The 22538-nt window shown below is 34.8% G+C and overlaps 1 long non-coding RNA gene across 1 annotated transcript; it reads left to right on the top strand.

Moving 5' to 3' along the window:
- Window positions 1-13367: 13367 nt before the first annotated feature.
- LOC131174742 (uncharacterized) lies at window positions 13368-14368 on the top strand. The gene is made up of 2 exons (XR_009144973.1): window positions 13368-13479; window positions 14051-14368. It is a non-coding gene; the product is annotated as an uncharacterized LOC131174742 (long non-coding RNA).
- Window positions 14369-22538: the final 8170 nt, after the last annotated feature.

Genomic DNA, 22538 nt, shown 5'->3' with positions numbered 1-22538 from the left:
AACTCAGTTAGGGGAGCTGCTATCCTGGAAAAATACTGCACAAAACACCTATAGTAGCCAGTTAGGCCTAAAAAACTTTGCACCTCAATGACCGTTGTAGGCCTAAGCCAATCAGTTACAGCTTCAATTTTCTTGGGATCCACCTGAATGCCTTCATTAGAAATCACGTGTCCCAAGAATGAGATACTTTCTAGCCAAAATTCACATTTTGAAAATTTGGCATATAGCTGGTGCTCCCTCAAAGTCTACAACACCATCTTCAAGTGCCACACGTGTTCTTCCTCAGTCCAAGAGTATACCAAAATGTCATCTATAAATACAGTGACAAAATAGTCCAGGAATAGCCTGAACACCCTATTTTTCAAGCCCATGAAGGTTGCTTGTGCATTGATGAGTCCAAAAGATATCACCAAGAACTCATAATGACCATATTTTATCCTGAATGCTATCTTGGACACATCCTCATTCCTGATTCTCAACTGAGGGTAGCCTGACTGTAGGTCTATCTTGGAAAAGAATCTAGCCTCTTAGAGCTGATCAAATAGATCATCGATCCGAGGAAGTGGATACTTGTTCTTCACAGTCACCTTGTTCAGTTGTCTATAATCAATACACAACCTCAAGGGCCCATCTTTCTTTCTCACAAATAGAACAAGAGCGCCCCAGGGTGAAGTGCTCAGACGTATGAAACCCTTGTCCAAAAGCTCTTGTATTTGCTCCTTTAACTCTTTCAATTCTGCTGGTACCATCCTGTATAGCAGCATTGATATGGGGTTTGTACCCGGCACAACATCAATGCAGAACTCTATTTCCCTTCCTGGTGGCAACCCTGGAAGCTCCTCAGGGAAGACATCCATGAATTCTCTAACAACAAGAACATTTTCTATATTAACACCTTCTACAGATGTATCTCTCATCAATGCCAAATACCCTTGACATCCACGCCTCAACATTTTTCTAGCACTAATTGCTGACACTAAATTATATGGAGCCAAACTCCTGTCACCATCAAAGCTAAACTCTTCCACACCAGGTATGTGGAAATACACATTTTTATTCCTACAGTCTAAAGTGGCATAATGAGTTGTCAACCAATCAATTCTCAAAATTACATCGAAATCCATTACTGGTAGAGGAACCAAGTCTGCTGGGAGGATTCTTCCATCCACTACTACTGGACTACCCTAAAAAATCATATCTACATCTATGTTGTCACTAAGCTGGGTAGCTATAAACAAAGGGCATTCTAAAGTTGTAGGGTTCCTACCCAATCTCATGGCAAATATTGGGGAGACAAATGAGTGCGTAACACCTGGATCTATCAAAACACGAGCCTCATAGGAACAGACTAGAAGAATACCTATCACAACTGCATTGGAAGCTTGAGCATCCTAGTGGGTCAGGGTGAAAACCCAAGCTTGACCCCTACCCTGCATTGCAGAACCCTAATATTGACTTCTACCTCTTGATCTGCCTCCAAATCCATGTCCTCCTTATTCCCAGCCCTGTTGGCCACTGAACTGACTACCTGCTATACTGAAAGTACCAGGATACAATTGACGAGGAACATTTGCAACAGAACACTATGACCCCATCTGTGGCTCGTTGAATACTGGACATTCTCTAGCAAAGTGACCCAACTGGCCATATCAAAAACATACTCCTGAACCCCTCATACAAGGTCCTGAATGTCCTCGTCCACACTATGGGCAAGGTGCAAAAGAGGATCCTGAACCAGACCCAGAACTACTGTATCCTGAACTGTGACCACTGCTAGATCCATACCCTGGTATGAATCCTCGAGATTTGTGTCTAAAACCACCCTTTTTGTTCCTACTTCTTCCTCTGTAATTACTTTGGCCTCCGCTATCCGTAGTACCCATGTGGGGAACACCTGAAGAACCCTCTGCTCTATTTTTCTTTGCCCTTCCACTGTCATCTCCAGTATAGCTAATCTCAATCTGTCGAGCTCGATCAACTACCACATCAAAAGACTAATTAGACATCATGGCCAAGGTTGCATACCTCCTGTCCAGCCCCTTTAGGAACCTCTTCACCTTCATAGTTTATGTAGCCAATACCATAGGGGCATACCTGGTTAATTCCAAAAATTCTGATGCATACTCATCTATGGGTCTGCCATTCTGTTTTAAGGCCTCAAAGGCCCACTACTTTTGATCTCTGAAGATTTCTAGCACAAACTTGTTGATGAACAGTTCCATAAACTGAGTCCATGACAAACCTTCCATCCGAGATAATATGTAATCATTCATCCATTGTCTAGGCATAGGCCCCATGACATGCTGCACACACTCTATAAGCCTCCTATCGGTCAACTGCAACTCCATCCTTGCCTGTTTGCAGCAATCCAAAAACTGATAGGCATCATCTGACACATCATAAGTACTAGGCACCAACTTCTTGGAATTAATTATTTGTTTGTTCCCCTCTTGGTGTGGTGGGCTGCTACTGTTAGGGAGGGTGGACCATATACTGTGCCATCATATCGATGGTTCTCTGTAATCCGACTAAGGTAGCTGTCATTGGGTCTATGGAACCCTGTGCCATAAAAGACTATTCCTGAACTGGTGGTGGCTGCTTCTTTACTTGAGCAGCTCTAAGCCTCCTACCTCACCTCCTTGGGGCAGGCGCCTCATCCTGTGTCGACACTTCGTCGGGCACATCTAGTTATGGTGTAGTGGTAGCTCTTCTGCTTTTATGTATTTTCCTGAAACTCTGCAGCATTAGCCTACAAAATTTAAAACGGTATATTACACAGCTCTATAAACTCATATTTCACACAATTATATAAAGCATAAACTAGAAGCAAAGATGACAATGCAAGGATGAATGTGGACCCTATTCTCTGCATGTGACTCCTATTAGACTCTTCCCAACACTTTAGACAAATATTTCCTATGAATCTGGAGCCTAAGCTCTGATACCACATTTATCATGACCCAACCTATGGGCCAGATTGGCACTAGCACCTGGGCCAGCCTAAAGCCCCTGAGGCCCGTAGTAAGCCTAACTATTCCTCAACCCAACTCTAAGGCCCATTTGGGCCCACTTTTAAGAATTCAATCGGACAGAGTCCGGTCATAAAATGGACCATTTAATGGGGAGTTTTTGATTTGCCCGACCTGTAAACACAATATATAATGAATTGGAGAGCTCAGCTCATCCTCCACATAATCAAATTATCATAATTCAAAATGGGAGCTCGGCTCCCTCATTCAATCCCATCATGTATGCAAATAATAACTTTTATAGGTTCAACATAACTTTTATAATACAGGCCCATAATAAAATAAGTACTTCTAACACATGCAGAGTCTAAGAGTTTAACTCAATAGTACAAAATACATTATATACTTTCAATGGACCTGCGAAGAAGAAGAGCAAGTTAGGCACAACAAAAATACTCCTGTAGCCTAGAAAAATATATGAACAGGAGTGACCGTTCGACTGATAGAGTAAAATATCAATTTTAACCATAATCTCTATAGCTATCTAAAGCTAATGCACCATGTGGAGTGAAATGCATCATCGTCATATATTTCATACAAATCACATTAAAGAGGCAATTTAGAGCACTCACCCACCCAACACTGTCAAACAATACATATATGGGAGCTGATCCCCTATACAGCCCTTTGTATCCAATCTATGCCAATGAATGTCTCTCAAGCCGGACTTTCACTTAATAAACCAAATACGGGGTCCCAGCGAGTGTCTCTCAAGCTGTGTCTACCTAGAAGGACCGAGTCTCAGCGAGTGTCTCTCAAGCCGTGTCTACCCATCTTGTCCATATCCACTACTATGCCACACGCACGCCACACACACACACTGCTCCAAATTACCACAAACAATATCCATGGCACTTGAACAATTATGAATGCAATATAAAATGTGCCTAGTGTTTAACTATATAGATACATATTTATAAGTGATGCATAAACATGCTTGAACATATAATAATATCGAAATTACAATTAAAATTAATATTTTAGTCACAGACTCAACCGAAGTCACTGTGATGACTGAGTGGAGGATTATATACTTTCAATGGACTTGAGAAGAAGAAGAGCAAGTTAGGCATAATAAAAATCCTCTTGTAGCCTAGAAAAATAGATGAACAGGAGTGAGCGTTCGACTTATAGAGTAAAGTATCAATTTTAACCATAATCTCTATAGCTATCTAAAGCTAATGCACCCTGTGGAGTGAAATGCATCATCGTCATATATTTCATACAAATCACATCAAAGAGGCAATTTGGAGCACTCACCCACCCAACACTGTCAAACAATACATATATGGGAGCTGATCCCCTATACAGCCCTCTGTATCCAATCTATGCCAACGAGTGTCTCTCAAGTCGGACTTTCGCTTAATAAACCAAAGACGAGATCCCAGCGAGTGTCTCTCAAGTTGTGTCTACCTAGAAGGACCGAGTCCCAGCGAGTGTCTCTCAAGCCGTGTCTACCCATCTTGTCTATATCCATTACTATGCCACACGCACGCCACGCACACACACTGCTCCAAATTACCACAAAAAATATCCATGGCACATCAATAATTATGAATGCAATATAAAATGTGCCTAGTGTTTAACTATATAGATACATATTTATAAGTGATACATGGACATGCTTGAACATATAATAATATCGAAATTACAATTAAAATTAATATTTTAGTCACAGACTCAACCGAAGTCACTGTGGTGACTAAGTGGAGGAGGAAGGCTGTCCCGGCTCACCTGACAATTTTATTGCAATTATTTAATACATTTAACTCAATACAAACTAAGAAAAGACTAAAGATCTCCTAAGTGGTGCCAAAAATCCGGCAGAGTCTCCCCTATACCTAGGACCTACCCAACCTGTAAAATGGCTTAAAACACACTTCTATATCTACAAAACACATACTCACAACTCAATCACATCACACAGCCCCTCCTGGGCCCATCTAAACAGTCAACAATCACAATATGGAAAATTACAGTTTAGTCATTATAATTAATCCTTTTGTAAAAACTACCCAAATGAGTTCTAAAAATTCTAAAACTTTTCCCCGCGGTCCTTAGCATTATTACTAAACTAATGCAAAAGGAATTATAATTTTCTAAGCTACCACGAATATTTTATAGATTTTTAATCCCATTCAAGTACTAGATAATTAAGAAAAAGTAAGGTTCGAGTTTACCTATGCCGATTTTGACCTCGGGAACGCGCTCGGGACGTCTGACAATGGTGGTAGCCAAAATCTCGACCCAATTCCAAGACTTTTTTGATTACTTGTCTGTTCGGTCCAAAATTTACAGACCCGGGCAACCGTCGAATTTCTGCGAATTAAATGTACTTACATGAAACCCACAACACGGGGGTTAGCATATAATTTTTACGAAATTTTCTAAGCTCATTTAGTGCTCAGAAAAATACTATGAAGTTTTGTGGGACCCACCGAAAAACAGTGTCAGAAAATTTTGAAATTTATATTGCCGCGAAGCTCTCGATGAGTGCAGCTCTTCCATACTCTCAGTTTTCTCGTGGGGTTCACGGTTTGCGAGAAATCTAGCCCAAAACTCGAAATGGGCTAAAACTTTCCGGATAAAAATTGGGCAAACTGCTTGATGGATTTTGGTGTTCTTGGTGTCTATGGGAAGCTCTCGAGGTGTAGAAGAGATTTGACACAAGACTTAGTCCTATTGGTTGCCGGATTGACCGAATTTTGGCCAGGAAGGCAAAGCGACGAGCTCGCACAGGGGGAACTTCGCGTGCATTTTCCGACTGCCTAGAGCGTCGGCCAGCGGCGGATAGGGACTGGGGCGCCGCCACGGCGAGTGGGGAGAGCTGGGGTGGCGGCAGTGCGATGAGGGGAGGTGAGAGGAGAGAGGAAATGGGAGAGAAAGATAGGAGATGTCGGGCGCGCGAGAGCAGGAAGAAGATAAAGAAAATGTCGGTCCGATTCGATCGGTCCGATCCAGTCCGGTTCGAATCGGCCAGTCCAATTCAGGATACAAAATTTTAAATTTTTACTCTGTCTTGGGACCGAAAATAAGGCCCAAAAATTTCGAAAAAATTATAGAAAACTCAGAAAAATTCATAGAATCCAAATATATTTTTAGTTTTGCCACATGGTCTTTAAATTAATTTTTAAAAATCATCAAAGTTTTATATTTTCGAAAAATCAAATCCGATTTCTGAAATCTGAAAAATTTCAAATAATTTCCTAAAATTTAAATAAAATAAAATATTAATATTTACCTACCAAAATAATAAATCTAAAAATTAGGGGTGTTACAAAATATATTTAATGCAATATAATATATAAATATTTGAAATTTTTTTATTTATTATTTTATTATTGTTAGAAGTATTTTCCATATTTGTATTAAAATTTTAAAATAAAATTTTTTGAAATATGATAATTTTATTTTTGTAATGAGTATTAATTTAAATTTAATTTCCATACATATTACTATATTTAGTATAAATAATTTAACTATACATTTTATTATAACTTTACTAAAATATAAGTTCATATAATGTTGACATATAATAAAAATAAGTGAAACAATGTTAATTTGTTAATACTAGAGTAAATTAATAATCTAAATGAAATAATCAAATTTAAGTTTCACACATATTCATATTAATATGATGCATTAACGATTATTAAATATATACATAAAATTAGAAAATTAAATGAATTTATAATTTTTTGTGTAAATAATAATTTCAAATAAGCATTTTGTATACTATGTAAGATTTTTTTTTTTTAAATCATTCAATAGGTGAGAAATTCTGACAAAAAAAAGTTTGAAAACAAGAGTTTTGACATTAATTCATAAAGTTCTTCAAATATAGTGTCTTTATTATTTTTATTTTATAGTTATTTTTCAAAATTTATATATTTTTTTTATGAAATATAAATATGTTTAATTTATTTAATTTTAAGATGTAATTATAAAAAATTAAAGAACTTAATAATATTTAAATATAGTATAAAAATTAAAATTTTATTAAAAAATGTCAAATAGTTTAAGATAAATATTTTGCAGGGTAACATGTATTTTTTTTTTCAAACCATTTAATTGGTGGGCATATTAACAAATCTATTTATACACAGTATATTTTTATTGAATTAGGATTTTTATTAATTAATTAGTTAATATTTTATTGTAATTAAATTAAATAATTATATTAAATAAATAATAATTAATATATTTATAGCAATTAAATAAAATAATTATACTAAATATATTAAAATATTTTTAACATTTTAAAAGTTCGCCGCTCTAGTTCATACATTTGTATATATTAAATTTTTTTTAATCATATGTTACTCATTTTCTATACTCATTGTATATATCCATAATTTAATATTTTTATATATAATTTTTTTATATAATATAACATTATTACAATAATATTTTTTTTATGGCTTGTATGTTAATATGCGTTTATTATTTTTAAATTAAGTAAATGCAATGAAAGTACATCTCTAAAAGTATAATATAATTTTATAATTGTAAATATTTTTTAAATATATATATTTAATTATTTATGTTTTGTTGGTTCATATATCTTCATATTAAATTTTTTTAATAATAAAGTGTTGAATTTACCAAAATTAATTAACTTTTAGTATTTTATAATTTTTATAAAATATATATAATTAAAGATAAAATTTTAAACTTTTTTAATACTATTTAAGAGTTTATCTATATAATAGTAAAATAAATTCAATTTGATATAATTTTATATAATATTAATTTTTTATTGGAAATTTTAATAAAATTTTATTAAAATTTTTTGAAAGCTACTATTTTTAAACTTTAGTAATTTTACTATTCATAATTTTTTAATACAATTTTAAAATTCAGAAAGGCAATCTAATATTCTAATTAGATTATTAGTCATTAATATACAAAATAATTAAAGCTTGTTGTAACAAGTGCATAACCATTTGTGGATAACTAATTATGTATTTTTCTAAATTAAATAAATGAAACCATAGCCTTTTGTAGATAGCCTTATTATGTTTGATTTCTAGAAAAGACTGGTATTCGTGGAGTTGTTTGGCTTGGGCTAGTTTCCCAATTTGTTTGATTTGCTTTCAAGGTTTTCCCTCCCTTTGTTTTTTTTTTTTTTAATTAAATTATATTTATACAATCCTAATCATTTTAAAATTATAATCATCACACTATTCATCTTCCAAGTTGTAATAAAATAAGAATTAACATTTTAATTTATATTAATTAATTTTTGTAAATAAAATAATTTTATAAGGGTATTTTTTGTGAGTTCAGTATTTGCTCATCATTCATTCATATATTTATATATATATACTATAAATGAAAATAAAAATTTCTTATTATTTTAAATAATAATTAATTATCTATTATTATTTCCATTATCCATTGGGGTCAAACGCAAGCAAGACCCAAATTACAAGAAATACATATGTAGAGAAATTTAATGTATATAAATTTAAGAAAAATTTTCACCTATGAAATGTGCATATAATTAGTCATTTGCCCACACGTTGTGTAGGCTTTTAAATTTTTTAAATTATTATTATATAAAATTACCAAGTATTATTTTTTATTTTTTGTTTTTATTAATTTTACACAACTATTTAATTAGATATTGATCCTCATTTGAGAAAATTATCCAAACAATAAATAAAAATTTAATTTGTTATTAAAAAAATTTTATTTAATTTTTTAATATCAAGTTATTGCTCAAAAGATGTGCAAAGAGAAAGGTATACATGTAAATAAAAAAATATTGACCTCTTTTATTTTTTGTTGACTAATATTTATACAGAGAATATGAATGAGCGTACGTATAAGAGATATAAACTATTAATCAATGAAATTAAATAATTTATATATATAATTACATATAATTTATAAATTTTTTATAAAAATAAATCAATTTAAAAATCAATAAAGTAATTTAGTTCGATTCAACTAATTTTTTTTTTAAATTAAATCAAATCGAACCGAAATAATTGAAATTCTTAAAATTTAAAAATTAAATCAAACCAAACTGAATTATCTTAAAAATTGAATCAAATTACTAAATTAAGGTAGTTCAACTTAATTCATTCGCTTCAAACCGAATATTACTCGCATCTAATCAGAACATGGGGTATTGTCCAACAACCTTTGCTTCACCTCAAGGCCCCTCTTCCTTGTTGCCAAAACATCCCCTGCCCTGGAGACCTCTCAAGTCCAAGGCTCATTGCCATCCTTAATTTTCTCATCTCCTCTTTCAATGCCTCAACTGCTGCATTTATCAAACTATATCTTTATACATTTGCACTTAATACACATCCTTAAGTTAAAATCATCAATTAAAAAGAGGATAAATCCATCAACAAATTTGGCATCTTTTTTTTTTTTTTTTTTGTAAAATACTAATTATAAGATAAACAAATTTCTGTATAAAGGAGAAAAAAAGAAGAAACAAAACTTAGCGAAAAAATAAAAAGACTAACCATCCATTAGCAGCAGCCTGCATTGAGGAAGTTCTTGCTTGAAAACTCCGGCGACAATCATTTCTTCTTGATTGATGCCTGCATCTTTGAGGTTAACATAAGAAAGTTTATAGCCCGAGTACACCATGGGACGATGGATTTTGGACCTGCACCAACTGGCAATAAATAGACATTTGGTGATCGTAACATAAGTGGAATTTGAATAGGATGGGAAGATCAAAAGGAGCAATTATAATAATTGAAAATTTATTTTATTATATGCAAAAAAAAAAAAAAAAAAGATTAAGGAATCATTAGAATTCTATGATTCCAAGTGTTTGCAATATATAAAGCCATGTGGCAATATAGTGTGATCTTGTTTCAATGCCCAGTTTTATAATATTTATATAGATAGATATAAATATATAAATTTAAAACTAATAAAAAAGTTAAGCAAGGAGTGATAAATGAAAACGCAGAGGGGAAACTTGCAATATTTATAATTCAGATTACGATTATTAATGTTGCTTGAGGTTCTTGAGTCAGCAAATGATCAGAGTACCGACTATAATGAGAGAAAAGGTGAGGTCGGTGGCCTAGTCAAGGCCACTCCGACGTTCAAGTTAGAAAATATCAAATAAAAATCAAATACTAACAAATAATAATTTAATAGAATAGTGTACCTTGAGTATTATTGTGAGTGATATTTATAGAGTAAGAATGGCACCTTTTTCCATTCTAATCAGGATTTCACAAACTCATACCAGTTCATTTCCCTTTGTATTTTATAAAGGTGTCACCTAATATGCCCTCTATTCTCGGCAAAAATATAGGGCACACTTTTAGCATATAACCAATTCTTAAAATAGACCCGATTATTTTTCTTTGTCTGAATACTTTTCAATTATACCGAATACCCATCCTTTATCTGAGCAATCATTTTGTTAGTCCAAATACATTGTGACCTGTCCGAATACTAAGTATCTTGTCAAAACACTCTGTCTCTTAACCGATCACTTTGTCTTCATAGATACTCGGTGTCTTTCCAAACTTAAAGATCTGAACCACTCGCCATTTAGTTTAGAATTTGGGTCATGCTATATCAATTATATAACTTGCAAGTGAATGTTCTCGAAATCTATGAAGTTTAGAGTTTGAGTTTTAATTAAATTTAATTTTAAAAAATAATAATATAACATTGAAGTTTTTGGATCACCTCAATTCTAGGTTTACAGGACAGATTTTAGATGGGGAAGTCGAATAATCCATAGGTATTTTCCTAGTTTGTTTTAGGAATAAAGTTCAAATTATTTTTTGTATTTTTTATCAATATCGTCAAAATTAACTTTTTAACCGAATAAAATAAAATCTTCTAATTTAAACTCCTTTATGTCTAATGTCTGATAAAAAAAAAATGGCAATTATGATACATGCTTTAAAAAAGTGCACTCGTTCCACTTTATACAATTCAAATAATAGATAAAAAACGAAACTCAAATAAGCCATTAAGGTCCAAATAAAGTTGAATTGTGTTTTGTTATATACCACAGAAGTGTGTAAACTGTAAAAAAATAAAGTAAATATGCAAAATATTAATATTTACGTGGTTCACCCTCTTAACTTAAGCTTACATTCACAGACATGCCATCTTCCATTATCATCAATAAACATAATCATCAATTATAAGTTCCAAACTATACTGCTCATCAACCCGATTACACCTAAGAGAATTCACACTACATAACTGCTCATAGTAAATACATTAGTTAGTATTCTCAGTATTCTCTAGATATAACCCAATATGTTTACTACTTCAACTGTTACACCACAAAGGATGTCTTTTACTATACGGGTAAGAGCCCTCTTATCAATGAATAAGAATTCCTTCCTCTTGAATTCTATGGCCTTTCTCCGTCATAGGTCGAAGCCTCTTTTCCTTCATGGAACTATAATGGGCAGGAGCCCCTTATCAATGGGCAAAGCCATTCTCTTTAATGGGCAAAGCCACTCCCTATAGGCGAAGCCATTCTCTTCAATAGGGAAAACCACTTCCCATTTAGCAAAGCCACTTCCCATGGGCAAAACCAAATAACCTATTCATTATTCATCTATTTATAGTGTTAGTTCTCTCGATCCCAATCTGATTTGGAGTTCAACTCAATTTTTAAATAATAATAAAATAGGAGTTCTACTCTATATAGAAAATATACTTCTATCATATTGAGGAATATTTCTCAAACTCAAATTAGGAAAAGGTCTCTCTCTAAATCTCACTAGGATTTTGAGCCATAATTCTAATAATCTCCACCTTGACTCAAAATCCATCAACCATTACATACCTTGAATTATTGAGTATTATCAAATCATCAATTCTTCATGCTTGAGCTTGAACCCTTTAAATTTTCTATTTTTTAATTTTTATCTTGGGTGTAACTTGCTTCATTCTTCAAAAAAAATCTTCACGTCATTAACCATCTTGATTTCACATCAAGAGTTTCACCTTAATTTCAACTCTCCACCATCACTATTGTTGCATGTGTGACTGTAACAACCCTTAAAATAAAAAAAATAAAAAAAAAAAAATTTCAAAAGAAAAACGGGAGGAGGACCCCCCCCCCCCCCATTTCTCTTCTTTCCCTCTCCTTCCCTTTCTTCTTCTTCTTCTTCCTTTCTCCGGTGACCGGCCGGCGACGTCCCAAGCAGCTCCCCACCGGCCGGCGACCCTCCGGCGACCACCAAGACCACCAGAAACGGCGGCAAGAGAGGGAGAGGAGAGAGAAAACGCGCGCACAGTGGGCAGCGGCTTTCCGGCGCGATTCCGGCTTCGTCCGACGTCCGATCGAGGCGATTCTGGTGGCGTTGGAAAGCTTGTTCCGAGAGCTTTCTTTTGACACCAATTTTGAAGCAAATGGAGGTCGGATGAGTGAGATATGGAGGAGAGAAATTTCGGGTTTTTCAAGCTTTTTCGTCAGATCTACGACGATCCGACCGTTGGATCGACGATCCGAGACCACATATGGACTGAGGAAGAGGAGAGGAACATGGTGGTATGATCAGATTCGGCAAATGTCGCCGGTGACCGGCGGCCGGCCACCGTGCGCGGTGGTGCGCATGGCCCTGAGCTATGGAGATGGTTCAACTTCGAGGCTTCCTCATAAATTTTTGGAATTTTTGAGACACAGATAAACTTCGGGTAAGACAATTTTTATTATTTCTCCGTCTCAGGAGCATAAATACAGTGTTTCTTAAACAGGAAAATTGGAGAAAAATTCTAAGAAAAATATATGATGAAAGTAAAATTATTTGGAGATATTCTATGGTGTTAGTTGAATTTTTGGGTGATCGTAGAATATTTTTGAGAAATATGGATGGATTTTAGTTATATTTTTAGCATGTGGGCATATAAGATTAATTGAAATTAAGATAATTAAATTTTATATAATTGGTTGAAGCTTGAGGATGGAGGTTTAAATATGTGAATATTTAATTGGGTTGAATTAGGAATATGTTAGCTGTTGGAAACTTATAGAATTGAGTAAAATTCTTGAATAAAATATTCATGGGTGACTAGAAAATTACAATTCATTTTGCAATAGCCTTATAATATTATTAAGGACCGCGGGGCAAAATTTTAGAATTTTTAGAGCTTGTTTGAGTGGATTTTTGAAAAATGTCAATTATAGGGACTAAAACGTAATTTTCAAGATTTTGAGTATTGTCTGATTTGGAGGGCCCAGGAGGGGCCATGTGATATTGATGAGATGTGATTGTGGGAATTGAGAATTTAGAAGTGTTATTTGAGCATTTTTGCAGGTTGGGTAGGTCCTGTATAGGGAGACTCACTGATTTTCGGTATGAATTAGGCTGTCTATTGCCTCTTTAGAGTTTTATCTTAACTTAGTACTAATAAATTTATAATTTAATTATTAAGTGATCGAGGTCAGCTATTTTCTGCATCCAGCAGCCACAATAGTCATCGGTGTACAGTGAGTAAAATATTAATTTTAATTATAATTTCGATATTATTATATGTTCAGCATGCCCATGCATCACTTATATGCATATATTTATGTAGTTAAACTCTAGGCACGATTTATGATGCATTGATAAATGTTAAAGTGCCATGTATGTTGTTGTGGTAATTTGGAGCAGTGTGCGTGCGTTGGCGTGCGTGTGATGTGGTGTGGACTATGGATAGGACCAGGCGATCCACGGCTGAGTAATTCATTGGGACCCGATCCTTCGAGGGGTAGTCACGGCTTGAGTAATTCAGGGACCTCGATTTGGTTATTAAGTGGAAGTCCGAGCTTGAGTAATTCCGCACCAAAGTTGGATTTAAGAGAGTCAGATAGGGATCACTCCCATATGTTATGATTGATACTACAGGGTGTGTGAGTGCTCCAAATTACCTTTTTGATGTTATGATGTGAAAATGTTGTTGATGTTGCATTTCACTCTACAGGGTGCATTAGTTCTAGATAGTTATAGAGATTATGGTTAAAATTGATATTTTACTCTCTGAGTCGAACGCTCACTCCTGTTCAAAAATTTTTACAGGCCACAGGAGGAGTTATTTTACAGAGCAACCTGTTTTCTTCCTCGCAGGTTTAACGTCAATTATTTAATTGTTTTACTATCTTTTCTAAATTAAAAATCTAGAACTCCGCATGTGTTAGAAATAGTGTGGACCTTGGTAGAGGTTGTGTGAACTTAAATTTTTAAGATTAATAAATGAAGATTTGTATGGTATTTAAACAGTTTGTAAATGAGGTAACAGGGTTGAGCTGGGCTCCCCTGATTTTAGTTTCTGAAAATTTCTGGGCTAAGTTGGCCCGAAATGAAATTATAACAGTTTGATTTAAATTATTTTATATGCATATTAGGCCTAAATTGCGGGCCTGGTTATGGATTTGAGGAATAGTTAGGCTTACTACGGGCCTCGGGGCTTTAAGTCGCCTGTGTCCTAGTCTTTGGTCCGGCCCATAGGTTGGGTCGTGACAAAGTTGGTATCAGAGCTTAGGCTCTAGATTCATGGGAAATAATATACATGGGAGTGTAAAAGGAGTCTTGTTAGGATGTTACATGCGGAGTATAGGATTCTGTTTCGTCTTTTTCTGTAATTCTTTGTTTCTAGATTCTGCGTTATACCTCGGGAAATATAAAAGTGCCTCAGTTAGTGTCTTGATTTTCGTGGAGTACACAGAAATGTGAAATAGAGTTAGTAGACATGTGAGATCTATCATGAGGATACGTACTCCAAGAAATGTTATATTTTGTCAGTATGGGTTTAAATGGTGTACCCATTTCGTGCAAGGCACGAGTACATAAAGGTGAGTCTTGAAAGTACAGTTGCCCTAGATAAGGATGAGGATACCACTGCTGGCAGTCATCAGTGGATGACCCAGTTAGAATAAGTTTGTGATAATAGAATATTCAAGAGAGATAAGAGATTAGGAGACCTAGTCTGTCAGGACGTATCGTAGTAACTATACAATGTTCTCAATGTCTGCTCTGTAAGCTGCAGATTACAGTACCGACATGAGATTATTGTGTAGAGCTGCGTGCATCCCCGTGGTGCTCCATAATGAGGGTGTTTACTGATGGCCTCTGTTTTGGTACAGCAATACCAGAACAGAGTTCTATATCTGTAGAGGAGTTGGGAACTCCTGGTTAAGAGTCTAGAGCTAGAATATCGAAAGGTTACAGTTAGGTAGTAACTAGAGTCAATGACTCGGTTACCCTAGCATGAGCTAGAGTTGCATCAAGAGTTGCCATCAGACCAGAGGTTTCGGACTAGTTGCAAGTAAAAGTGACACCTATAGAGTGAGACCATCTAGTCTTCGGTATGGAATTTTGGATGATTTTTGCAGAATGACAGACGTTTTGCTTAGAAATTAGTGAGAATAGGATACCTTGTGTGTATTAGCAAGGTGTAAAGTGCAACCCTACTACCTAGGGACGGTCAAAACTATGAATTGATGATTCACAGAGATATGATATGATAGGAGAGTCATTAATTTGACATGGTTTGGGCAAGGTGGTAAATGTAGTACCTTTGTTGCAGCAAGTTAGGGTGTAGTCCTATCTTTTCAGAAGGGATCGAAAGTTATTACTAATGATGATGACCAACCAAATAGTGCCCCAGATGGGACTGTAGAGTGTGGTAGAGAGTAGTTGACTCGGGTATCCCGCAAAGGATACAAGTTTCATTCTAGGAATCATATATAATCAGATCACGATGGATGTAAATCCTTTGAATTGGATGACGGGTTTGGGTGCCCGGAATCTTAAGTTTTGGCAAATTGAGTAAACATGGAAAATAATAATAATAATAATAATAATAATAATAATAATAATAATAATAATAATAATAATAAAATTACTGCAAAATTAGTTCTCGAGGTAGTAAGGGTATTATGTAAGCTAAAGGATAAGAATAGAGATCATACAATAAAAGTATGACTGTAATTTGCTGAGTTCCTTTCTAATTTCAAATTATTCAAAACAATAGTATAATCTAATTATAATAGTATTAAGAGTAATAAATTAGCGAAGATAAATCATATAAGGCCAATGGATAAAGAAAGTGCAGAATGAAAGTTTGGACAATTGATTGCAGATGCAATATAATTTAAATGCCAGTGGGAGTACTAGCTAGAGTGATCAAAGGACCAAATCTGAGTAGCACAGATATGTGATAACGTGGTAGAGACTCTGGAAGATATAGTTAGCAGTACAAATTTGTCATGTTAGGAAGAAGAATGGAACCAGGGATAGAATAGTCAAGTTCTATTTTGGGTAAGACAAAGGAAATGAATGAAAGGACAATTCGAAGGGCGCATAATAAAAGGAACAAAGTTAAGATATAGGGTAGGCTAAGTGTTATTTTTGGCAAGGTGAATGACAAGGATGGAGAACCCAAAATGGGACCACATTAGTGAGAATAGTGATGGAGGTATGGGATAACATAATAATGAGTAAATGCTAGAAGGTGTGCGATGGTATTGCGGACTACCTAATTAGGTAGAGAAAAAGAAGTTAGTAAATAGTAAGTTGAATAAAAGTCAGTCTACGGGATCAAATAGGTATGATGAGTGGAAAAAATTATAGATAATGACACATAAATTTTAGGTTAGACTTTTGAGATAGTGAGAAGGTAGTTAGAGGTTCGTTATGAATGTCAGGCAAACATTTTTAGTGTGATCAACAGAATCACTTTGCAGTGAAGTAATAACGACAGAACAACAGTAGGGGTAGAATGAAAAGTAACAAGTATGGATGGTAATAAATTACTAGAAAGTTCAAGGATCAAATTAATGACCATAGATAAGGGTGGAATTAGTGTTGGAAGAATTTATTAGTGAGAGAAATCTTTCAGGAATCAACAAAAGTTAAGGGCACAATATAAACGATGATAGATATGAATCATTGGTCGAGTATAAGTAAAGTTAATAAATTATAAAATATTATGTCAGGAAGGACAAGGGTACGAAAAAGGGTTCAAGCAGATGATATCTTATAGGTAGAGCACAATTGTGCTAAGAGATGATGAAATTTGAAGAGAAAGACCAAGAAACATAGATTAAACGTTATTATATGGACAATCGGGCGTAGTTGAATATAAGAGGATATTTTTCTTTCTTTTCAAGTTTAGTTTGTGCTATTGGTTCTAGAGGGTTATATAAGGAACGGAGACAGAGTCAAGGAGACCTAGTTATTTGAGAGTTTGGTAGGCACCATTTCATACACAATTTCCTGATATGAGAATGACAGTAAGTGCATACCTAGTGTTAAGTATGAAAGGACGATCAGAATTGTGACAGGAGTCAAATGGAGTTAGCTACCAAGGTTTGCAATCGTTTTAAATTATGAGCTAAAGGAAGTACTATTTATGGATGAGTTTCAATAGATGAAATTGTTTCTAATGGGAAAAGTTGAGGCTGAAGTTTGGAAAGTTATAGGCAATATATGTGATTATATTAAGGAGAATGAACACATGAAGTATTTTGTTTAGAATTAAGGCATGGCACACATTTCCCACAGCCGTGTTAGTTCAGATGGAACTTATAGTTTCAAGGGCTCCTATCCATCTAGGATGAGCAATTTCCTACTGAGGCTGGTAGAGAATGATAATGTTCTGATAGTTAAGTTGGAAAAAGGGGATACCAAAAGAATTTTCTATGGTTAATTATAAGTGTTACAAAGGGTGAAGAATGTGCCGGTAGGAGTAAATTGTAAGGTTAGAATTCTCGAAGTAATAGAACTAGTAACTAAGAAATAAAATGAAAGTTAAAGTTGATGATGGGATGGACATCCTTGAAGGAAAAAGGTGTAAGAGTGAAATAGGACTAAAATTAAGGAATAAGTACAGCAGGTCGAAAAGATATCAACAATACCAAAAAATAGGAAAAGGAAAGTGGATAAGATGCAAAGGACAGAAAAGGAGCTCGATAGAGCCAGTTATAATGATGAGGATAAGGAGGAATAGGTATGCTAGGAACACACTAAGAGACGTTTAAAACAAGTTATTATGAGATGATAGATTAAAGGAGTAGTAGAGCCTCGATCTGAGTGCTAATATGTCAGAAGTAGGCCACATACTAAGAAGCTATAGGAAGAAGTCTAGATATTTATATTCCAGAGAAGGAGTGAGAATTGATAAGTCGCATGGGTTGAGTTGTCAGAGAATATAAACACTTTTGTTACCTAGAAGGAGAGACCCAGTTTACTTTTCAATATTGATAAATGATACACTTGGCCCTTGGAGGAGACTCTACCTGACTAGTTACATAAGATCGATAGAGGTTGGTCTAAGTACCTTAGTAATGACACAAGAGAGATTAAAAATTTAAAGTATAATGGGAGTGAGAAGATTTATAGGTATTAACCACTGAAGTCATAAGAAGAGTGAAGATCTCGAACAAGATGCCTAGATTAGGTGCTACAGGAAAGCTACTCATATGATATCATGGAATAAGGAACATAAGTTATGTCATTGGGGAAAACAGAGATTATTAAAACAAAGGAATGATGACTGAAGTCACCAAGAGACATGTTGGGGCGTAATAAAAGTGAGGTAAGCACTAAAGTTGATCGAAGTTATGAGACATCAAGTCAAGAACAGTGAGATATAGCGAATACTTGGAATGTCAGAAGAATGGTCAATGAATAGCCAAGAGATAAGAGCATCTCTAGATAGAGATGAAGACAAATAGGATACCATAGTAGAATAAGAGAGTAATAGAATGTCATATATAATGTACAAAGAGTTGAAGAATAAATGTTTTACCAATCTCTGCAAAGCTGGAGGAGTAATGATTGCACTTGTTCTGATAATCTTCTTTTCCATATCTCTGGTTTATTCGAAAATTCGAGGACGAATTTTTCTTAAGGGGGGAAGAATGTAACAACCCTTAAAATAAAAAAAAATAAAAAATAATAAAAAAAAAAATTTCAAAAGAAAAACGGGAGGAGGAACCCCCCCCCCCCCCCCATTTCTCTTCTTTCCCTCTCCTTCCCTTTCTTCTTCTTCTTCTTCCTTTCTCCGGTGACCGGCCGGCGACGCCCCAAGCAGCTCCCCACCGGCCGGCGACCCTCCGGCGACCACCAAGACCACCAGAAACGGCGGCAAGAGAGGGAGAGGAGAGAGAAAACGCGCGCACAGTGGGCAGCGGCTTTCCGGCGCGATTCCGGCTTCGTCCGACGTCCGATCGAGGCGATTCTGGTGGCGTTGGAAAGCTTGTTCCGAGAGCTTTCTTTTGACACCAATTTTGAAGCAAATGGAGGTCGGATGAGTGAGATATGGAGGAGAGAAGTTTCGGGTTTTTCAAGCTTTTTCGTCAGATCTACGACGATCCGACCGTTGGATCGATGATCCGAGACCACATATGGACTGAGGAAGAGGAGAGGAACATGGTGGTATGATCAGATTCGGCAAATGTCGCCGGTGACCGGCGGCCGGCCACTGTGCACGGTACGCGCGGTGGCCTTGAGCTATGGAGATGGTTCAACTTCCGAGGCTTCCTCATAAATTTTTGGAATTTTTGAGACACAGATAAACTTCGGGTAAGACAATTTTTATTATTTCTCTGTCTGTGGAGCATAAATACAGTGTTTCTTAAACAGGAAAAATTGGAGAAAAATTCTAAGAAAAATATATGATGAAAGTAAAATTATTTGGAGATATTCTATGGTGTTAGTTGAATTTTTGGGTGATCGTAGAATATTTTTGAGAAATATGGATGGATTTTAGTTATATTTTTAGCATGTGGGCATATAAGATTAATTGAAATTAAGATAATTAAATTTTATATAATTGGTTGAAGCTTGAGGATGGAGGTTTAAATATGTGAATATTTAATTGGGTTGAATTAGGAATATGTTAGCTGTTGGAAACTTATGGAATTGAGTAAAATTCTTGAATAAAATATTCATGGGTGACTAGAAAATTACAATTCATTTTGCAATAGCCTTATAATATTATTAAGGATCATGGGCAAAATTTTAGAATTTTTAGAGCTTGTTTGAGTGGATTTTTGAAAAATGTCAATTATAGGGACTAAAACGTAATTTTCAAGATTTTGAGTATTGTCTTATTTGGAGGGCCCAGGAGGGGCCATGTGATATTGATGAGATGTGATTGTGGGAATTGAGAATTTAGAAGTGTTATTTGAGCATTTTTGCAGGTTGGGTAGGTCCCAGGTATAGGGGAGACTCTGCCGGATTTTCGGTATGAATTAGGCTGTCTATTGCCTCTTTAGAGTTTTATCTTAACTTAGTACTAATAAATTTATAATTTAATTATTAAGTGATCGAGGTCAGCTATTTTCTCGCATCCAAAGAAACACAATAGTCATCGGTGTACAGTGAGTAAAATATTAATTTTAATTATAATTTCGATATTATTATATGTTCAGCATGCCCATGCATCACTTATATGCATATATTTATGTAGTTAAACTCTAGGCACGATTTATGATGCATTGATAAATGTTAAAGTGCCATGTATGTTGTTGTGGTAATTTGGAGCAGTGTGCGTGCGTTGGCGTGCGTGTGATGTGGTGTGGACTATGGATAGGGCCAGGCGATCCACGGCTTGAGTAATTCGCTGGGACCCGATCCTTCGAGGGGTAGTCACGGCTTGAGTAATTTGCTGGGACCCTCGATTTGGTTATTAAATGGAACTCCGAGCTTGAGTAATTCGGCACCAGGTTGGATTTAAGAGAGAGTATGGGGATCGGCTCCCATATGTTATGATTGATACTACGAGTGTGTGAGTGCTCCAAATTACCTTTTGATGTTATGATGTGAAAATGTTGTTGATGTTGCATTTCACTCTCTGGTGCATTAGTTTTAGATAGTTATAGAGATTATGGTTAAAATTGATATTTTAATCTCTTAGTCTAACGCTCACTCCTGTTCAAAAATTTTTACAGGCCACAGGAGGAGTTATTTTACAGAGCAACCTGTTTTCTTCCTCGCAGGTTTAACGTCAATTATTTAATTGTTTTACTATCTTTTCTAAATTAAAAATCTATAACTCCGCATGTGTTAGAAATAGTGTGGACCTTGGTAGAGGTTGTGTGAACTTAAATTTTTAAGATTAATAAATGAAGATTTGTATGGTATTTAAACAGTTTGTAAATGAGGTAACAGGGTTGAGCTGGGCTCCCCTGATTTTAGTTTCTGAAAATTTCTGGGCTAAGTTGGCCCGAAATGAAATTATAACAGTTTGATTTAAATTATTTTATATGCATATTGGGCCTAAATTGTGGGCCTGGTTATGGATTTGAGGAATAGTTAGGCTTACTACGGGCCTCGGGGGCTTTAAGCTAGCCCAGGTCCTAGTGCCGGTCCGGCCCATAGGTTGGGTCGTGACAATGACTTTTTACATGTCACAGTAACTCCTCCTTCAACCAAACTCATCAATATCATCTCCATGCTCTAATACCAATTGTTGTGCACCGCGAAAGCTTGTGAACTGCAAAGAAATAAATTAAACATAAAAAAAATTAATATTTACGTAGTTCACCCTCTGAACACAGGGCTATATTCACAGGTATGTCATCTTTCACTATCATCAATAAATATAATTATCAACTACAAGCTTAAAGCTATACTACCCATCAACCCAATTACACCCAAGAGAACCCACACTATATAACTACTCATAATAAATAACATTAGTTAGTCCTCTCAGTCTCCTCTAGACATAACCCAATATATTTACTACTTTAACTGCTACACCACAAATAGTATCTTCAATTGTATGGACAAAAGTCCTCTCATCAATGGACAAGAATCCCCTTCTCTTGAATTCTATATCCTTTCTCTTTCCCTCCATGGGACTGCAATGGGCAAGAGTACCTCATCAACGGGCAAAGTCATTATCTTCAATGGGTAAAGTCACTCCCTACGGGCGAAGCCAAATAACTTTTTCATTATTCTTATATTTATAGTGTTAATTATCTCAATCTCAATATGATTAGGAATTTAACTCAATTTAGAAATAACAATATATAAAAAATATACATTCATTCTATTGAGGAATATTTCTCATCTCAAATTAGGAAAAAGATCTCTCTTCAAATCCCACTAGATTTTGAGATATAATTCTAACGTGTTTATATCAAAATATATTGATATTAGTAATTTATTTTAAAAGTTCACTAATATACATAAAATTTTAATTATTTTGATATAACTTTTAAAGTTTTACTATTTTTGTCAAATTTGCATTCAATGATATATTTCTTTGTGTGATTTATTTTATTAAAATTTAATAAGACTGTCTAAATTATTGAATTGAAAATTTTTTTGAAAATTGAGATTAAAATTGCAATGATTTTTGATATATAGTAAATTCTAAATGTTAGGGTACATGTTGAAATTTCCTAATTAACTCTTTTAAATACAACAAATAAATAATCACGTTTAATTCACAATAAACTCTTTTTAAATTCAAACTTATGAATATAATTTAATTTTATTATATTATTGATATAGCCCATTTTAATATCTAATACGATGTTTGTTGGCCGGGTTA

This window comes from Hevea brasiliensis, chromosome 16, assembly GCF_030052815.1.
Source record: "Hevea brasiliensis isolate MT/VB/25A 57/8 chromosome 16, ASM3005281v1, whole genome shotgun sequence".
NCBI lineage: Eukaryota > Viridiplantae > Streptophyta > Magnoliopsida > Malpighiales > Euphorbiaceae > Hevea > Hevea brasiliensis.
The sequence above is the reverse complement of the archived record's forward strand: the minus strand, read 5'-3'. Positions and strand labels throughout refer to the sequence as shown.